Source organism: Ochotona curzoniae, unplaced genomic scaffold (assembly GCF_017591425.1).
Source record: "Ochotona curzoniae isolate NIBS_2020 unplaced genomic scaffold, NIBS_Ocur_1.0 contig_21, whole genome shotgun sequence".
In the NCBI taxonomy this organism is placed as follows: Eukaryota; Metazoa; Chordata; class Mammalia; order Lagomorpha; family Ochotonidae; genus Ochotona; species Ochotona curzoniae.
The window spans coordinates 8,737,383-8,757,762 of record NW_024465322.1 but is presented as its reverse complement, the minus strand read 5'-3'; the positions used below and the strand labels follow the sequence as shown (position 1 = coordinate 8,757,762).

General features: G+C 44.3%; 1 protein-coding gene across 1 annotated transcript in view; it reads left to right on the top strand.

Moving 5' to 3' along the window:
• CUNH4orf45 (chromosome unknown C4orf45 homolog) overlaps positions 1–20,380 on the top strand; it is a 98,491-nt gene that overhangs the window by 20,375 nt on the left and 57,736 nt on the right. The gene's annotated exons all lie outside the window — the stretch shown is intronic.

Genomic DNA, 20,380 nt, shown 5'->3' with positions numbered 1-20,380 from the left:
CAGGGTTGGCACTGTCTCTATCCTTCCCCCAGATGATGCACACTGGGTGTACTAGGACAGGACGATTTACATGGTACTGCTAATTATTTGCTCACCCAGCTGTACACACCTAGTATTTATAGATGCATCTTTAACAACGGTTGTTGCTGTGTCTGAGCTTCCACGGGGAAACTTTTGTAGCATCACATTCATGGGAGATTTGCTTTGATGTTAACAGTACACTTCCGATGAATATTATTGATTTGTCTCATGTATTTATAAGTGTGTTTTCTCAATACAAATTTGAGCAAGAAACCTAGTCATGTGATAGGTTTGTGCTTTGGTTTTTCAGTTGGCTTTGTAAGATTTGGGCAGTGTGTGTGTGTGTTGAATTGTAATAAAAACTTAGAAAATAGATTGTGTGTAAGATACTACCATAGATTATGACTAATTAATAGATCGTGGCTAATTATATATATCCCTAAGATAGACATAAAACTTTATCTTCTTTCCCTTTGTTTTCCCACCATGAGCCTACTTCATGCTGTTACAGAGAAGTGAGCATGTGTGTTTGGTGCACCCACGTGGTTGGTTTTGCTCCATTCTCATCCACTGCTCTGGTGTTCTCTCGGCTCCCAGGCAATCATCCTGTCTCTTCCTTAGCGTATTCTTGCTGAGGGTAGTGAGAATTCTGCCCTGCACTGACTCATGACAGTTGGAACCCATGACCTAGACTAAGCTGAACACACGTTGTTTTTCCTGAAGAGTGACTCGTGTCATGCCAAACGAGACCAACGGGACTCGAACAGAAGATCTATGCTGCAGCAAGAGAAACTCCTGCTGTGGGGTAGTGAGGGTTTGAGCCTGAGGCTGCCTTAAACCCACGCGGGAGTCGGGAACGTACGGAGCCAATGTGAGAGCTAATTAGGAGAAGCAGGACTAAGGAGTGGATCTTGGTGCTTTCTGTGGAGTCCTGAAACTTTCATCCTACTTTTTAGACCTTTCTTAATAAAATATTTAAAGAGATTGATTTGCAAGGCAGAATGACAGAGGGACACTCTGATATGGAATGCTGTTAACTCCATGTGCCACACCACCAGCTCCAACGGACTTTATTTTTTAGAGAAATTCTATAGGAAAATTGCAGAGTTCACATGGTATATTCTCATATAACCCCCCACACATTTTTTTTTCTATTTTTCACATCTGATGCTAGCATGGCACTTTTGTTACAATTAATGGACTGATGTTGTTAATAACAATATGTCCTTGGTTTTGCCTAGAGTTCTTTTTATGTTCTGGCATCCACACAGTATACTAAATTTTTTTAGACTCTTCTTGACCATTGTGACAATATTTCAGACATTCACCAGCTACATGCATGTTGTGGGAAGTCCTTGCTGAATTTGCCTGGCCCTTTTCTCGTGATGAAACTTTCAGCTTCGCGAGGACGATTGTCCAGCTCAGGTGTCCTCCTGCACATGCCATCTACAGCGCGTACGGTCCACACACTTAGGGCTGTTGCTTCTGGCCTCATCAGCTGGCATGGGCGATGATGGTCAGACTTACCCACTGCGGAGCTGTTCTTTGCTCCCCTTTGAAAGGAAGTCTGCTTGTGCGGCCCAGGCCCCAGCCGTGGGGTCATGCCCCGTCCCTTTGAGGATGGGCAGTCTACAACAGGATCTGGGAATCTTTTGCCTGGAGATTTGCCTGTCTTCCCTGTGGTATTCTGGTCAGTCGCTCATGTGAGTGTTAGTATGAGCTCTTAGGTATTTGTTTTATACTTTGGGATCTGTTCAGGTGCTGATTTACCATTCCGCGTTTGGTCACTGGGGACTCTGGTACATTTTTTCATGTCTGTGTCAGTGTGGGTGTGTTTTCTTCCATTTTGTTTAGTATTTCCTTATTTCCTAGCACTACAAGTTACTCCAAAATCACTTTACATCTTTCTTGCTGTAGTTTTACAATCAACCACTATTTCCTCTTTTTCTTTCTAAATATGTATTTATTTATTAAAAAGTCACATATACAGAGAGGAGGAGAGACAGCGAGCAAGATCGTCTGTCCACTGGTTCACTCCCCACATGGCCGCACTGGCCAGAGCTGAGTCAATCCGAAGCCAGGTGCCAGGAGCCGGGAGTGTAGTCACAAGGAGTACAGACCCAAGGCACTGGGCTGTCCTCTACTGCTTTCCCAGTCCACGAGCGAGGAGCTGGATGGGAAGCGGAGGATCCAAAATGTGAACTGGCGCCCATGTGGGATCCTGGTGTGTGCAAGGCAAGGACTTTAGCCACTAGGCTAATGTACTGGACTCCAATCAGGCACTGCTATAGAGAACTCCATTTTGTTTTATTGGAGAACGGATCAAGAACTAATATCTGGATAGAAAGTATGAGCATTACTTCCGGGATGTATAGACTTTTAGGTCCTTTAAAACAACCGAGCAAGGAGATGTATGTGTCTGGGGTAATGTGCGCATTCACACGTGGTGTGTAAAAACTCCTGGTGGGCCTGATGGAGGAATGTGGCTCCCTCTGACCCCTCTCCTTTGCTGCATTGTTGGTTTCTAGGATTTGCAGATTGGTGAACCTGTGCTGCTGCGGGAGAAAAGCTTAATCAACAGCACTTACCTTGTGTTTGCTTCTGCCCTTTATCTTACAGACTCTACTTATTTCCAAAACTACTTAGGTCAGCATGTCTTCCCCCCACCCCCGTGAGGTTACGGTATAATTCTAGTGCCATGTCACAGTATGACTTCTTTACTGGAAACTCTTGACCTCCTAAGTGATTTTTTTTTAATTGCATGCATTAAGGTTTATTTTTTATTCAGTGAGTTTTGATCAGCCATGAGACTGTGTAGCCATTGCTGGGGCCCAGTTCAGTAGCCTAGTGGCTCAAATCCTCACTTGCATGTACCAGGAACCTATATGGGCTGCTGGTTTGTGTTCCAGTGGCTCTACTTCCCATCCAGCTCCCTCCTTGTGTCCTGGGAAAGCAGTCGAGGATGGCCCAAAGCCCTGGGACCCTGCACTCACAGCCAGTGCTGTGCTGATCTGAAGCCAGGAGCCCGGAGCCTCTTCCAGGTCTCCCCCGTGGGTTCAGGGTCCCAAGGCAACCCAGCTGCTCCTGCCATCAGCACAGCCTCCTGGAGCCTGCGTTAGCAAAAGCCTGAGCCAGAGAGTGAGCTCAGCCGCTGCCGGGTGCAGAGGGAGTGTCTGAACTGGCATCCAGACCACTCCGCCTCTAAGAATATTTTCTTTATTTAGACTTTTTTCATCAGTTCTTACTTAGTGCAAAAAAAAGATATCTGTGAAATAGTAAATATGAGAGACACAACTTAAAAGGCTCCAAACAACACCTAATTTTACATAACATTTGTTAAATGAGAACAGTGGAGGTTCAGAGAAGTTGTGTGATGTGTTTATCACATGTAATCTTCATCAGAAAGAAGGTTCTGCTTGGCCCTGTTTCTGTGCGGTGTTTATGGGCATTTTCTCTATTATGGACTAAATATGGTTATTAATATGTTTCCTCAGTCATAAATACATCTGCGAGCAGATGTACTCATGCAAGCCAGGGCTGCCATAGAAAGCGCCTGCCTTCTAAAGGATCAAGTGCTCACAGCGTGGATTCTGTTAGGGACGTGTCAGAATTGGAAATACCTTCCAGGAAATGGCCAGAAGCCAATAGGCTGAATGGAACTGGAAGTCCTGAGAGCAGGACATGATGCATATGTAATTCTGAGGAGCGTTGCTCCATTAGCCTGCGTTTCAGACCCATTTATTCATCCTTTGTGCCCTGTGAGACTGTCACTCTAATAGTTATGTCCCAGATTCAATTATTTTAAAAATAGAAAATGACTTCACACTGGAATTGCCAGCGGTTTCCTGTTTGAAGAACAGCATACAATCACCCTGCTGCAAATTCCGCTTCGGTCTCATCCCTGTCATCCACGAAGCAAATATTTTAGAATTTTAAAAACTAATTCATGGCCAAAGCTTGTAATGAGACTGACACATGTAGCTGGCTAAATGGCATTTATTTTTAGCAGCATCTTCTGTTGTCATGGTGTGTCATTTGCCTCGATTCAGAATGTTCTGTGTGAAAACATATTGTGGGCAAAGCACGCCCATCCTGACTGCGATTCTTTGACCTGTTCAAATTTATGAAAAAAAAAAAAAGGCAAATACAGTCGGACATTGCCTCCTGATAGAGTAGAATGGACCGTTTGTTTAAAATGAGGTGATCCGACGTGCAGTCAGCCTAACCACGCCCGTGGCCATGCTTGAGTGAGTTACCTGTCAGATTCCACGCCCTGCAACTCTGACATGGAGGCACCTTGTGTTCTCATTCTGCATGTTCCTCGATGATACACTATTCTCTTTATAAGACACATTTTTACTTTGCTGTAGTATAAATGTTTCACAAAGACCTGGTCTACAGGTGACAGCAGCTTCCCGCTAATCCTGTCTCAGACTGTCGTGCATTTAAAACATCGCTGGTGGTTTGCAGAGAGAACCGTTGCTGCCTTTGAACTGTTGCTGCCTTCTTAACCAACTCCTTGGAAGAGGACCTCAGTGTCTCACATTCCAAGTGTTTTAAAAACACTTTTCTTAAAAGAGCGGTAAACCTTTTATGTCAGATTTGTTGGCATGGAGAGGCAGGCGTTCAGCATTGCAGCGGGTAACATCCCAGCGTTTCTAAGTTTGATACCAGATCTGCTCACTATTCCAGCTTCCCGCCTCTGTCCGGCTTGGGAAGCAGCAGGACAAGTGTTAGGGTCTCTTCCACCCACGCGTGAGAAGCAAGCTCAGTCATCGCGGCGTGGCGGGGGCTAACTAGCCTTTTAAAGCTCTATTTCTCACTGCCTCTCAAATAAACGTACAAATACAATATTAAAAAAGAGAGTAGGATTTCAATGTCTTTGATTTCATTTTCACAGTTTTATACTTTGTAGGTTATGTCAATATCACTTCTTTTTCTTTTTAAAGATTTACTTTTTTTGGAAAGCAGATTTATAGAGAGGAGAGACAGATCTTCCATCCACCAAGTCACTCCCCAAGTGGCCACAATGACCTGAGCTGAGCCGCTCCAAAGCCAGGAACTTCCTCCAGGTCTCCCATACCGGTGCAGGATCCAAACGCTTTGAGCCGTCCACTACTGCTTTCCCAGGCCACAAGCAGGGAGCTGGGTGGGAAGTGGAACAGCCGGGATTAGAACCTGTGCCCATATGGGATCCTGGTGCTTGACGGGGAGGATTATCTAATTAAGCCATTGTGCCAGGGCCAACATCACTTCTTTACATCAAGGTAAAATGCTCAGGGTTAGGCAAGAAAAAGTTTTTTATCCTAAAGCAAGATTTGAAAAACATTTGGTGATAAGATGGCAGATTTTGAAATTCTGCGTATCAGTCACACTAGTTTATATACCATGTGGTGGATGAAAACTCTGTGTCATTTAGTAGCCAAGAGGGTCTTACGGGGCTGGGGGAGGGGGCTGAGTGGACGCCTTCTGCCACAGTACAGGCGTCACCTTGCTGCCTGGAGTCCGGCTCCCTTCCCTTTCTTTCCTGTTTTGGCACGAGCAGAGTAGCAAAGGCTGAACCCCAGCAAGGGGCACTTTCCTGCTACCTGGTCGATTTCATTCACAGCGAGTGCTACCAGCCAAGAGCCCTGCTCTGTTGCTAAGCCCAGTTGCCAGTAATTAGAAAAGGGAGATCCCCTTCCCAGCGCCTGTTAGAAGGCTCTTAAGACCATCAGACACCCCCTTTCAGCAAACTGTCCCCCAGGCAAGTATAAGATGCTGTCCGCTACCTTCAAGAAGTGCAGCACCGGAAAAGAGACGTCATCAAATCACTCATTTGGTCAAATCATTTATTTGGGGCAATAGGTTGTAAAATAAAAGAGATTGGTTCCAGAAACTACACGTTCGCACGGGGGGCAGTCAGCCAAGGAGGGAAGGAGCTGGCAGATTGACAGCTGCTATTCTGTCTGAGAGTTTTCATCTAAATGCCCTGAGGAACGTGAGCGCTCCATTTCCAAGCAGGGCTGAATTCCTGGGCCCAATGAAACTCGTGGGCTGAGGCTGTCGCTCAGAGGCCCTTGTCTTCATGCAACAAAAAAAATGCAATGTGAGACAAGAGGTGGCAGTCAGTATGCTAGCAAAGGTTGCTTTAAAAAAAAAAACTTTAAAAAATTATTTTTATTTGAAAGGCAGATTTTACAGAGAAGGAGAGAGAGAGACCATCCATCTGCTAGTTTACTTCCCAAATGGCGATGACTGGAACTGAAGCCAGGAGCCAGGAGCTTCTTCCAGGTCTCTCATGTTAGTGCAGGGTCCCAAGGACTTGAGAGCCATTCCTGTGGCTTCCCCAAGTGCATTAGCCAGGAGCTGAGTTGGAAGTAGAGTAGCCAGAATACAAATCAGAGCCCATATAAGATGTCTGCACCACAGCGAAGGTTATTCCACTATACCATGACACACAGGGCCCGAGATCCTCTTAAAAGTGTTTTTCTGTTGTTGTTGTTCGTTTTAATTTTTAAAAGTTTTTTGTTTTTGTTTTGTTTTAGTTTGGGGGAGCGGGGATACAGTTTGACAGAGAGAAAGATCTTCCACCCTCTGGAACACTCCCTAGTGGCCAGCACAATAATAGATGAGCCGATCCAAAGCCAGGAGCCAGGAGCTTCCTCTGGGTCTCCCACGCAGGTGCAGGATCCAAAAAGGTTTGGCCTGTCCTCTACTGCTTCCCAGGCCACAAGCAGGCAGCTGGATGGGAAGTGGAACAACCGGGACCTGAACCAGAGCCCATATGGGTTTTCAGCGTTGCAAGGCAAGAATTTAGCCACTAGGCCATTGGGTCAGGTTTTTTCAATGTTTGTTTTTGTTTGTTTTTAAAATGCAGAAAGGCATTTTATTTTTATACTTATTCATTCCTTCGATGCCCCAAACTGGAGCAGAACAAGATCAGAATCATTGAGCCTGGCATAATGGCTTAGTGGCTAAAGCCTCACCAGGATCCCATGTGGGTGCTGGTTCATGTCCTGGCTGCTCCACTTCCCCATTCGGCAAGTTATGGAAGCGCACTGGAGCCTGGAGACTGTGGCCGGGCAGCCCACGGGAAGTATTGCAGGGACCCAGAGACTCCGGGCAGCAGGGGCGCTCATTGAGCTGCCCTGTTCTGGTGTCTTTGATGCCAGTCTCACTTGTCTGTCGTTAGCACAGCACAACACTTGAATCAATACTGCTGATCGGTAGAAGTAATTGAAAAGCCTGCCTTTTGGGAAGAAAAAACAATAGGGGCATTTGTATCATTCAGTCTAGTGTGTGTTGTACCTTTCTGTAAAGGTGCACATAAAATGAAATCTGTTTTCCAACCTCATGAATGATAATTAGAAATCGAAGGAATGAAAACTTAGTAGGTAAACAAAGTTATCTTCATTTCAGGGAGTGACTAACTGCCCCAAGTTTAGATAAGTTCTCTGTTCATAGGAAGGAGATAACCTCCCACATCTCTTTCTTCGGAGGGTTTCCAGACTCTTTCTTTAAAAAAAATATATATTTTAAAAGATTTATTTTTATTGGAAAGACAGATATATAGAGAGGAGGAAAGAGAGAGGAAGATCTTCCATCTGCTGATTCATTCCCCGCAAGTGGCCACAACAGTCAGAGCTGAACCAATCCAAAGCCAGGAACCCGGAGCCTTTTCCGGGTCTCCCATGCAGGTGCAGGGTCCCAAGACTTTGGGCCATCCTTGACTGTTTTCCCAGGCCACAAGCAGGGAGCTGGGTGGGAAATGTGACCATATGAGATCCTGACATGTGCAAGGAGAGTTAGCTACTAGGCTACCATGCTGGGCCCCAGACTCTTTCAAAGTTCAGTTTACAATTGCTGTGGCTCTCACTGCCATGCTAGCAATGTGGACTAAATAGACATTAAGGAAAACCACAAAATCTAACCTCTTCCACCCTGGGACCTGACATGGAGCTCTCATTCACTTCCTCTTAGGATTCCAAAGCCTCAGGGAACACCAGATCCACCAGATAACCCCACTTGCCTATCCCATCCTCACTTGCACCTGTATCTTTGGACACACACCCTCAGATATGCAAATGCATGCAAACACAACAAACAAGCAAAAAATGCTATCAGTTCCATAGTGTATTTCCTACAAAAAAAAAAAAGGGTAGTGGTGGTGGCTGCACAGATTCCCTTCTAGTAGACCGCAAATAAAAGTTTGTCACTGACCTTGGCAAAAAATTGTCCCCAGGAGTTTACAGTGAATCCCAAAAGCCTGGGATTCCTCTCCCTCTACTTCTAAGGACTGCTACCCAACTCACGCACTCAGCTCCCAGTCCCAGCCCTAATGTGAACCGGCTGGTGATGAGCCCAGGGCATAGTCGTTACGTTATAATGTGACCCCGCAGAAAGACACTGTACTTGGGTACATTCACATCAAAGCTGCGTACTCCCTAAACAGTGAGAACGCCTTGGCTTAACGCGTGTTGATGTGGAAACATTTGGTGCTGAGATGGTGCCTACAGGAAAATTACAAAAGGTAAGGCTCATCTATTCTGAGCTCACGGAAGGTGGCAAAGGGTTAATCCCCTCTCTCCTCACCCGCAAAAAGGGTATGACCTTTGCACTCTTGTCTGAGCCAGAGCCAGAGAGTCCCCACGGTCAAGGATACTGCAACTTGCCAGTGCTTCCCCTTTCCTAAGCTAGATAAAGTTGTGTAGATAAAATTTTTAGCAAGTGACTCCAACCTAGGCATCTTCGAAGACAACATCCACATCAGTTATTCCTGTAATCTGTTCCCCAGCCAGGTTTACAATCATTGGTATTTTCTTGTGTCTGTAACCTGGCCAGATGGCCAACACACCCTGAACCTCTGCACCCCACCGCCCTGCCCATCTCCCCTTTTCTTTTCTCTCTTCTAAGACGATGAAGAGATGGGGGAGAGAGGAGGGGAGAGCTGTGCATGGAGAATCACAAAGCTTAATTAGCCTCTGTTTACATTGTTCAAACTGTTAACAAGGATATTTCGGGAATCTTGATTAGAGCTTTGAAATTTGGCTCCAACACAAAACTGCTTTACTGCCTTCCCTCCCTGTAACAAACAAATCCAAAGGGACAGATGGCTAGCGTCCCCTCCCTTTCGGCTGCGGTTTCTCCCACTCAGCTGCAGCCACCACCCACACTCCAGCCTCCTTGACCAGGTGTCCTGTTACCCAAGGTGGAGAGTCATAGGCTATGTGATTTGCAGTGCTGGAATAGGGATAAATTATTGGGATAAACTTAGCACTTGAACTCACTGCCCAAACCAAGCTAGCCTCCTCACCCAAGTGTATCTATGTCAGCACGTGAAAGTGACCGAGGAGAACACCAAGCAAGATGAGGAGGTGTTCACTGTGTCAGGGGGCTCAGCAGGGGTCCCCTACTAAGTAAGGGGTACTCTGTCCTGCAATCAGGAAAGGATGAATCCCAGAGTGTCACTAGGTAGCTGCCTGTCTCCATCCAGGGAAGCCCTGGCCAGGGCGAGGCAGGTGATGTTCACGGATTCTTTTTCTGTTGGCTTGGAAATACCATTCCTTCTGAGTAACACCATTTATTTCAGAGCATCTATTGAATCCATTGTAAACTCAATGAGACAGCTCAGAATTTATCCCAACTTGTTTTCCAATATTTAGGATAATTTTGAATTTTGTAAGGGGATCATACCAGACCATAATTGTGAGCAGCAGGTGGGATACAAACCAGCGCTCATATGGGATCCTGGTGCTTGAAAGGCAAGGATTGAGCCACTGAACCATCATACTGGGTCCAGCTTTCCTGTAAATCTTAATGCCTCCAAGAGCCCATGGTTTCCATCTCCAATCTGTGACAGTGTTGTTTCTTGGCCTTATCCTTGTTTCCCATGACTGAGTCACTTTCCTGAGCTGGTGTTGGTGGACTATGCACCGTGGCAGTCTGCCCATTGCAGCAGCTCGGGTTGGGCACTGGAGCCCCCCGGGATTCCCTTCCTGGTTCCAGCCACAGAGGTAGGGAGATAGGCTGGACATCGTCTCAGCATCAAGGGCGATTAGCCCAGGTCACACTAAGCGTGGTGTGGAAGGAGGGGAAGAGGAACAGATGGGCAGATCCTGGAGAGGTTTGCACTTGCAGCCATTTCCCTTTATTATCATAGACACGAATGCCAATGTTTAGTAATTCTCCTGTCCGGAGAGTCATTCTGGAATATGGTTTATATCTGAACTAGGTCAATAACAAATGAGCTATGCTGGAAGATCACTTCTCTGCCTGAATGGGATATGCGAATGGGAGAGACTTTGCCACAGACTCTTCTTCCATTCCTGTCCATATTTCCCCGAGCCTGGCTTTCTCAAAGATTGGTTCCCTAATAGAACGCTGCTTGAGAGCAACAGCCAGAGGCAGGTTTCAGATGACTTCCCACCTGCTCCCTTCAGATCCATACTCTATTGGCCCAGGCTCCTCCCCTGCCATTACTCCCCACCGAGCTGTCCAGGTCCCCTGTGTTAACTCTTCCGTGTGGACGGCAGACATTTGCTTTCCTGTGCACCTCAAAAGTCAAGTTGGCACAATGCATTCTGGGAAAGCACGGGAGGAAATCGCAGAGTTCAAAAGGAATGCATTTCACCTCCTCCCTCCCCCCAGCCCCCGTTTCCAGGGGCTCAGCTGCTCACCCAGCAGCTCCTTGTGGGGGAGGCAGCGTGAAGTAAAAGAGGAAATTGAAGGCACAGTATGACTTTCTCCTCTAACCTTTTTAGCAGACCAGCAAGCTTCAAGCAGCTAGACGGCAACCGCAAGGGATTACCGAGGAGAAGGGAGGACAGTAAAAGCGGAGATAAAGCAATCTTAAAAGCCACCCTGAGTGAAGGAAAAATATCTGAGAGGATCCCTCTTTCATGTGTGAAGTAGAGAACTGAGAATCAGAAAGGGATCCATCATTTTCAATGGTTTCCATCTCCCCACAGGAATTCATGTGGAGGGGAAAAAGAAAAACAGAGGAACAAAACCTCTGACAGAAAAGGGCCAGAGTATTTGTGAATAACGGAGCAGTAAGCGAGCTAGCGAGAGTTCAGCGAAGTGCCCTGTCTTTGTCCATCTGATGTGAGGACTAGCCGGCTTTTGAAGAGGGTCAAGTGTCCGTATGAGCCTGTAGCACAGGAGGACGGTCTGAGGGGTGAATTGGCCGTGACTTTGGAAATCTCCAACTTGGAAAGCAGGAACATGTAACAGACTCATCTCTACATGCGCATGCATTTGTGTGTCGGGGGGCTTCCCCGGTATGTCTGAGTCCCACTCAGGACTCACGTTTTCCACCACTACCACTGCATATGAAGTAAACATTTGTATAATTTTTAAATAATTACATTTATAATGAAAATATAATTTGCGGGCCCGGCGCGGTGGCGCAAGTGGTTAAGTCCTCGCCTTGCACACCCGGGATCCCATATGGGCGCCGGTTCTAATCCCGGCAGCCCTGCTTCCCTTCCAGCTCCCTGCCTGTGGCCTGGGAAAGCAGTCCAGGACAGCCCAAAGCTTTGGGAACCTGCACCCACGTGGGAGACCCGGAAGAGGCTCCTGGCTTCGGATCGGCATAGTATCGGCCCGTTGCGCTCACTTGGGGAGTGAATCATCGGACGGAAGATCTTCCTCTCTGTCTCTCTTCTCTGTATATCCGCCTTTCCAATAAAAAAAAAATAATAATAAAAAAATAAATCTTTAAAAAAAATATATATATATATAATTTGCTATTTGAAAACATAACTGTAGCATACATTGATATAAAGTTTCAGTGATATAAATTACAATGGGAAGCATTGCCGAGTGCCCAGTCTCTTTGTTCTAACACTGTTCTTTCTGACAGGGTAGATTTCTCTCCTCTTGGTCCAGCAAATGTTGAGACTTCTGTGTGACAATATGTACTAACGCATGAAGTCAGATACTCAGCAGCTGCGCCTTCCAAAAGGGACCGATATTGAATTAAAATTTATTCCTAAATGCTTTACTGGACTTGAAAAATAATTCTTTCCAAATGGGAAATTATTACTGTATTTGAAAAACTAAATTATTCATATACTAATGAAATGCTATCCTATCCCCAGATGTGCTGCTTAGTGGCCTGATGTGCAGGACACAGTGGACAGCTTCACTCTTTCAGTAAAAGAACCCTTCTGATAACATGTATAGAACATGTTTATTCCTTGATTCATAAGTATTTATCTGGTGTTAGAACCCTAGCCGTTCCCAGCATTTGTATAACAGTTGAGGAAAGGAAACAGAAGCCAAAGAAAAGAAAAAAAAGAGAGAGGAAAAAAAAAATCTGGGGCTTTCCAGTGTTCCTGGTTTAGAGTCAGTTAACATCTGACCATATTTTAAACTTATTTACATTCTTGCAGGACTTGGAAGTTCCCAAACTGATTTTCCTATAATTCAGAAAATACATCATTTTATTGACCATCCCTGCAAGCACAGCACATGGGAAAAATTAAATTGTGATTCATTCTGAAAATATCAGGAGAGGCTCCGGAGAGGTGGATGTGAAAGTTGCCCCTCTAGCATGTCTTTGAAGGGGACGCAGGGGGTAAGAGGCTGTGTGGGATGCTTGTCTCAGAGCGCCTGGGTGCCAGTCACTCCTCTCCTTCCAGTTCAGCTTCCTGTGAACCCCCGAGGTAGCAGTGGGAGACGGCTCATATACCTGTGCACCTGCCACCCAAAGGGCAGACCTGGATGCTGCGCCTGGCTCCTGGCTTCCGTGTGACCCTCCCTGCCTTGTTGCAAGTGTTTGAGAAGTGAACCAGTGTATGGAAGATGGTCTCTCTCTGCCTTTCAAATAAAATGGAAATAAAGATCAATAAAATAAGAACCAAATATTGAAAAAGGAAGCAAATGTAAAGCAAAGAGGATGCACACTGCTTTCCACAGGAAGCTGCACCATATTAAATTGCCCCCAGCCACACACACGGTCCCAATTTCTCTCTCTCTCTCTCTCTCTCTGTCATTTGAAACATGCATGTGTGATCTTTGGGTTACAGTGAGGAGTGTGTGGCCATTGAGTGATAATGACAGACATGAGGCTACTGAGCATTTATTCAGATGGACACAGAGACTTTGTTTTCCTGCAAGCAGCAAGGCAGCAACGCACTGTGGCATCTGAAGGACAGTGCTGAGTAAGCACAAGTCTCTTCGCCTTTTCTTTGTCCTTCATCCTCACACCATTTCCACATTCCTCCATGTGGGATGGGTCAGGGATGGATGCTGAGCACGAGAAGGTTGTAGGCCCCCCCTCTGTGGGACTTCTAACAGTGTCAAATCCTCCACCGTACCTCAACTGCAATGACAATATCTGTGGCCAGAATGTTTCGTGTTTGCAGCTCCCCACGTCACAGAATCACGTAATCAAGTCACTTGGAGTTAAGAATGTGTTTCTTCAGGCTCAGAGCAATGAATGGTTCAGTTGGCTAATCGTCCCCTTGCAGGCTCTCTTGTGTCTCCACTACTCCACTTCCCATCCAGCTCCCTGCTTGTGGCCTGGGAAAGCGTTTGAGGACAGCTCAAACCTTGGAACCCCGCACCCATGTGAGAGACCTAGGGAAAGCTCCTGACTCTTGGCATTGGATCAGCTCAGTTCTGGCTACTGTGGTCATTTGGGAAGTAAACCAGCAGATCGAAGATCTTTGTCTCTCCTTCTCTCTGTAAATCTGCCTTTCCAATAAAAATAAATATTAAACAAGAACATATTACTTCAAACAACCTGTGAACACGAATGTGCTAAAGAGGATATCTTTTTAAAAAATGTATTTATAGTTACTTAATTTTTATAGATATAAGCCACAAGAGAAATAATGTTTTTAGATTTTTAAAACATTGAGAGAGAGAGGTGGACAGCAAGCTTCCACAGTACTGGTTCATGCCTCAGGTATCCACAGTGGCCGGGGGAAGGAGCCGGGGACTCAGTGCAGGTTTCCCTTAGGGGTAGGAACTGTCTCTTCTGCCTTCCTCTGCTGCCTTCCAGGCTCCTAGTTAACAGGAAACTAGAGGGAGCAGTTGCACCCAGAAATTAAACCCGGACGCTCCGGATATGCAGGGAAGTGTCTTGCTTAATTTCTTTAACTAATAGGGCAACTGCCACCATTATAAACAGAACATAATGTGGCCCAAATTGCGAAACTCCTAAATTTCACTAACTGGTTTTCAGTATGCTGTCACTCTCTGGATACTTCAGCAAACTCAAGCTTGTGATAGAAGCTGCTCTAGAAGCAAAGCAGATGGGACGTGAACTGTTTCCGTGTGGGATATTGGCACCGCAGGCCGTAGTCTTACCAGCTAAGCCATAATGTCAGCCACTGGGTCTCTGATTTTGAACTATATTTCTCAAAAGGAGAATTTTAGGATAACTTCTGTGTTAGGGCGGACACTTCCAAGCATACTACTTTAGTTCCTTAATTTCTACACGTCCCTGAAACTGATATACCTTGCTTGATTAAAAAAAAAAAATTAAGATTTGGCTTAAATGTGATGGCCCAGAGCTAAACACTTGCTTTGCATGTGCTGGGACCCCATATGGGCTCTGGTTTGAGTCCCAAATGCTCCACTTCCCAAACTTCCTGCCTGATGGCCCAAAGCCCTGGGACCCTGCACCTACATGAGAGGCCCTGAAAAAGCTCCTGGCTTTATGATTGATTTATTTTTATGGGAAAGGCAGATTTATAGAGAGAAGGAGAGACAGGAGAGAGATCTTCTATCCACAGGTTCACTTCCCAGATGGCTGCAGTGGCCAGATTTGAGCTGATATAAGCCAGGAGCTTCTTTCAGATTTCCTACCTAGACGCAGGGTCCCAAGGCTTTGGGCCGTCCTTGACTGCTTTCCCAGGCCGCAAGCAGGGAGCTGGATGGGAAGTGGAGCAGTTAGAACTCAAACTGGCATCCGTATGGGATGACAGCACTGCGGGTGGAAACTTAGTATACCACAGTGACCCCATTTGACAGAATTTTTAAATTTCTATACCAATATTAGATTATTGTTGGCCTTTGACCATTCTGACTTAACGTTCCTTTTGTTGTTGTTGTTGTTGAACCACAGCAGCAGGAATCCTGGAAGTTTCTATCAGCACTCAGTATTGCCTGTAATTCACGTTCGTGCTCAGTGCATTGCTCAGAGCCATTGTAAGAACCAAAGTGTGTATGAGGTTGAATGAGACATGTGCGACTCTGAAGGCGTTGCTGTGTGCAGCACACCCTGTAGGGAGTGCAAGCTCACTCTAAAGGGATCCAGCAGTGAGCGATGAGCTGTAGAAACCTGGGGGGCAGGTTTCAGGGCTGAGTAACAAGTTCAGCATTGCACCTGCAATGACAGGGCGTGGCACATTTATGCCTACGTCAGAGCCATTAGTTTCTGTATAAACCTGTTTGTGTAAATGAGTTGCATTATGGTCTGTGGATCCCGCTTTTCTAAACTGCTTGTGTCTGAAGACTTTGCCCCCTCTAACACACTTTGCAAAAAATTTTCCAAGTATTAATGCACCACGGTTGTAATTTTCTTGCCAGCTTTGATTATCATGGCATTTTAAAGTTTCTGAACTCTGGAGCAATGGAAACTATATAGCCACATACAGGAACACATTGAGAATTTCATAGTAGCCACATTAAAAAGAATTAGGCGAAGATAGCTTTAATAAATATCTTGGATCCAATCCAATATACACAAATTTTTGTCATTATGAAATTTGTATTTAAACTCATTTTTTAAAAAAGATTTATTTTTTATTTGAAAGGCAGATTTTACAGAGAAAAGGAGAGACAAAGAGAAAGTCTTCCATTGGTTGGTTCACTCCCCAAATGGTCAAAGAACCAGGAATTCTTCTGAGTTTCCCACTTGGGTGCAGGGTCCCCAGAACTTGGGCTAACCTCCACTGCTCTCCGAGGCCACAAGCAGAGAGTTGGATTAGAAGTAGAGCAGTTGGGACATGAACCAGTGCCCAAATGAGATGGCAGCACCAAAGGGCAAAGGATTAGTATGCTGTGCCACCACACCAACCCCAATATTGGAAATTATTAATGAAATGTTTGACCTTATTTCTTTTGTGTCAAGTGTTTGAAATCTGATGTATATGTGTAATTTACAGCATGCGTTGATTTGGGCCAGTCACATAAGTACTGGTGACTACTCTGCTGTAAGGTGTAGCTATAGAAAAGCTCAGGTGGTTTTCATGGAACATCCAAATAGCCAAATGCTCAGATGATAAATTTTCAACCACATTTCTGGAAGGAGGCATTCATTAAGTATCCTTGACGCATTAGCTTCTAGTTAGGATGAATAATAATTAATTAGTCATAATGAAGAACAGCTAGAAACTTACTGTGCGTAGTAAAAACAAGTAAATTTCTAAAAGCTATGAGTAGTGCAAAACTAAAGCCACCAAGTTAGGTTTCGGTGGATTCGAATTAGGTAGCATCTTTCCCAGCACAGACCTAGGAACTGATAGAGTGACTTTCGCTCATTTTCATGTTGGATGAAGAAAGTATAACAAGTAAGAATAGTTTCTGATACTGTTTAGTTCCACTTCAAAATGTACTCAAATGGTGATAGCAGTCAGTGGCTCAGATGAAATCTCTTTTCTTGTCTGGTCCAAGCTAGAATATTCTTGCCTCCATTAGCAATCATGGAACATTCTTCTTTTTTTTTTTTTAAGTTTTTTTTTTTTTTACTTGAAAGTCAGAATTACAGAAAGAGGGGCAGTGATCTTCCTTTTGCTGGTTCACTCCCCAGATGGCTGCCATAACCAAAGCTAGGCCAATCTGAAGATGTTTTTTTCAGGTCACCCAGATATGTTTAAGGGCCCAAGGACCTGGGCCATCCTCTGCTGCTTTCCTAGGCCATTAGCAAGGAACTGGATCAGAAGTGGAGCGGCCTGGATGCCAGTGCCACAGGTGGAAGATTGGCATGCTATACCACTGTGCCAACCCCAGAGCATTTGTATTTTCAAAATAGGATTCGTCAGCTTGAGATATAATGATTATGCTCTCAGCTGAATGGTTAGGATTTCCAGCAGTTGTACTATATTTAGAGAAGTGGAGTAGTTTTGGGTTTATCTTAAATAATGGGAGGGAAATTTTTAAGATGGCTTTTTGAGATAGAAGATATTTTTTTTTTTTTTTTTGCAGAGGAAAATTTATTTCCGTCTTTTTTCACAGCACCATATTCTGGAGTAATATCATTGGACATTTCTCACTACACAAGTTCAGAGCATTGGCAGTCAATATTGTACAACTTGACAATATTTAACACAGTGGAAGATTTGGAAATGAGGAAGGTAGTGAAAATAACAAACAGGTAATGTGCTTCCATGACTGGAAGGTGCATGGTAAAATAATAACGGTAGCTATGATCAGACATTCATTGTATTCCAAGCCCAAGACTAGACGTGATAGCCAGATGTTAAATGCTGTATCTTGCTTAATTCTTTTAGCAAAGTTTTGAGGTTTTGAATGAAGTTTCGTTTTCAGACACAAAAGCTAAGCCTTGGAAACTCCAAGTATTTTTAGGAAGTTTACGAGCTAATTATGAAACAGTTCCGTTCAAGTGCTCCACATCACATGCCTCCCAGGAAAGCCGTACCAGTAGAGAAGGAAACGGCTTGCGGTAAGCCAGTTGCAAACCAAAGGAATACGGAATGAAGGGTCACAAGATGAGTTAGAATGTGATGAGAACTCGGTGGAGGAAAAGGTTTCGTTTCCCCTTGCGTCGGAGAACAGGAGGGAAGTGGGAGAAGCAGTGAAGAGGATGATTTCCCGAGATGATCATAGATGTGTCCAGGGAACATGAAGCGTCAGAACAGTGGAAATTGAACAGGTAGAAGGAACTGTGTGTGTAGAAGTGACAGAACTGTCTAATTAAAGGGTGAGAGAGAAAAATCATTGAGGTGATTGTAATAACAGTACCTTTCAAAATTCCCTGTGTACATAAATTCACTTATAACTTATCAGTATATATATAGCGACACATATATATAATTTATCACATATCTATATAGTGATATATATCTAAAGCAAAGATGCAATCATTGGAGAGAATATATTCTTTCGAAATAGCACTCAAGGAATTGAACATTTATGTACAGAAAAAGGTCATCCTACGTAAGTATTGGCTTGAAATGCATCAAGGACATGAATGTAAAGTTATGAAACTCCTGGACTTTAGCTGCAATACCTAAAGTATAACCCATGACAGAATGTATTTGTAAGTTGGACTTTATCAGAATTGAAAACCACTAGGCTCCATAAGGTACTCTTCAGAAAGTAAAAAATCATGCAAACACTGAAGAAAATATTTGCAGGCTATCTCTATGATAAATGACTTGTTATCAAAGTGTACAAATATCTTTCAAAGCTCAATAAAAAATAGGCAATTTTGAAATGTGCCAAAGGGGCCAGTGCAGTGGGATAGCAGAAGATGCTCAACACAGTTATTCATTAGAGAAATGCTCATTAAAACCGCAATCACATAGCAGTACGCACCGATTGGAGTGCATACATTAAGACCAAGTCTGTTAAGGGGATGTATCGTAGAGATGTAGCAGAGATTGACATGTCCAGATGTGGAGACATAGTGCAGTGTGTCCCTCAGCATACAAACCAAAGATGGACTCCCAGTGAAACAGGTGGAAATATCTGACAGTAGGATGCTGGCACTGCCCATGCTACAATGTCGGGAGGCACTTCATAGTGGAATGATGGACTGAGGACTGTTCATTGTAATACTGGAGGGGAAATCCCAGAGTCTATGGAGCTGTATCATAAAACAATTAAAAAAAGAATTTGTTCAGAAAACTTTAATCTTGGTATGCAGGTGGAAGTCACTTTTGATACCTGTAACTGCCATATGATGAAACAAGTCCAGGTGGGTTTTGGAAATTGTTTCATCTGAAAACTGTCTTCCCTAGGGAAGAAATAAACACTATTACTGACTGTAAAAAAAAAAAATCTACTAAGTGTTGGCAAAGATGTGGAGAAAGTAGAGCTCTCACTGGGAATATAAAATGATAAAACCACCTTTGAAACAATTTGTTGTTTGAAAATAAATCCACCTCCCTTCTAGCCATTCCATTACCAAGTATTTACCCAAAATAAATGAAAGCACCTGTCCATATGAAGATTTTTTAAAAAGATTTATTTATTATTTTTTTTATTGGAAAGTCAGATGCACAGAGAGGAGGAGAGACAGGAACATCTTCCATCTGTTGATTCACTCTCCAAGTGGCTGCAACAGCTGACTGAGCTGATCCAAAGCCAGGAGCCAGGAGCTTCCTCCGGGTCTCCCATATGGGTGCAGGGTCCCAAGGCTTTGGACCGTTGTTGGCTGCTTTCCCAGGCCACGAGCTGGATGGGAAGCAGGGCTACCAGGACACAAACTAGTGCCCATAAAGTCCATGCAAGGCGAGGACGTTAGCCACTAGGCTACCACGCTGGGCCCTCAATACAAAGCTGTAACACAATGTTCATAGCAACTTGATTGTGACAGCCCCAAACTGAAAAGAACCCCAAAGTCCATCATCAGGTAAAAGGATAAACACACCTTTACACAGCTGTACAATAGACCGCCTTTTAACTGCCCGGCTCATGGTGTAGTGTGGATGGCCTCAAAATAATTAATGCTTGATGGAAGAAGCCAAATGAGAGTGAATACTGTGTCATGCATTTAAATCAAATTTTAGAAAAGACAAATTAAACTGAAGTAGCAGCAGAACAAATGCTCTCCTGGAAATGAGAAACGATTTACCAAGGGACACAAGGAGCCTCGGGGGGTGAAGGATGTCCTCTTGATCCTGCTTGAAGTTCCGTAGATGAGGTTGTTAGGTTTAGCAAATAAGAATATAGCATGTCCAGTTAAATCTGAATTTCAGGTAATAAAGAAAATTTCCAGCACAAGTCTTTCCCATGCAGTTTGGGGATATATTTATAGTGAAAATGATTCAATGATTATTTGAAATACACATGAAATGGGTCATCCTATATTTTGTCTAGCAATCCTGTTCACTCAAGTAAAAGTACAGATTAGATACTCTGGATGTGTGTGGTGTATTATTTTTCAGTGACTCCTCAGTCCGACTGTTCGACAGGAGAGTGAGTTATTGTCCCACTTGCCCTCTGCCAGCAGTTTTAGGACCAAGCCTGAAATTCCAGCACACACTCTCCAAATCCAAGGGCTTTTCTATGATACCAAGTTGTTCTAAAACAAAATATTGCTCTTAGGGATTGAAAACTAGATCCTGAGTGTGAGGATATTCAGAAATGGACTGACGGGGAAATTTAAGTGACTTTGGAAACCTCGCTTCTCATGTGCCTTTGTCTGCCTAATAGCTCACCTGTTCACAAATCTATT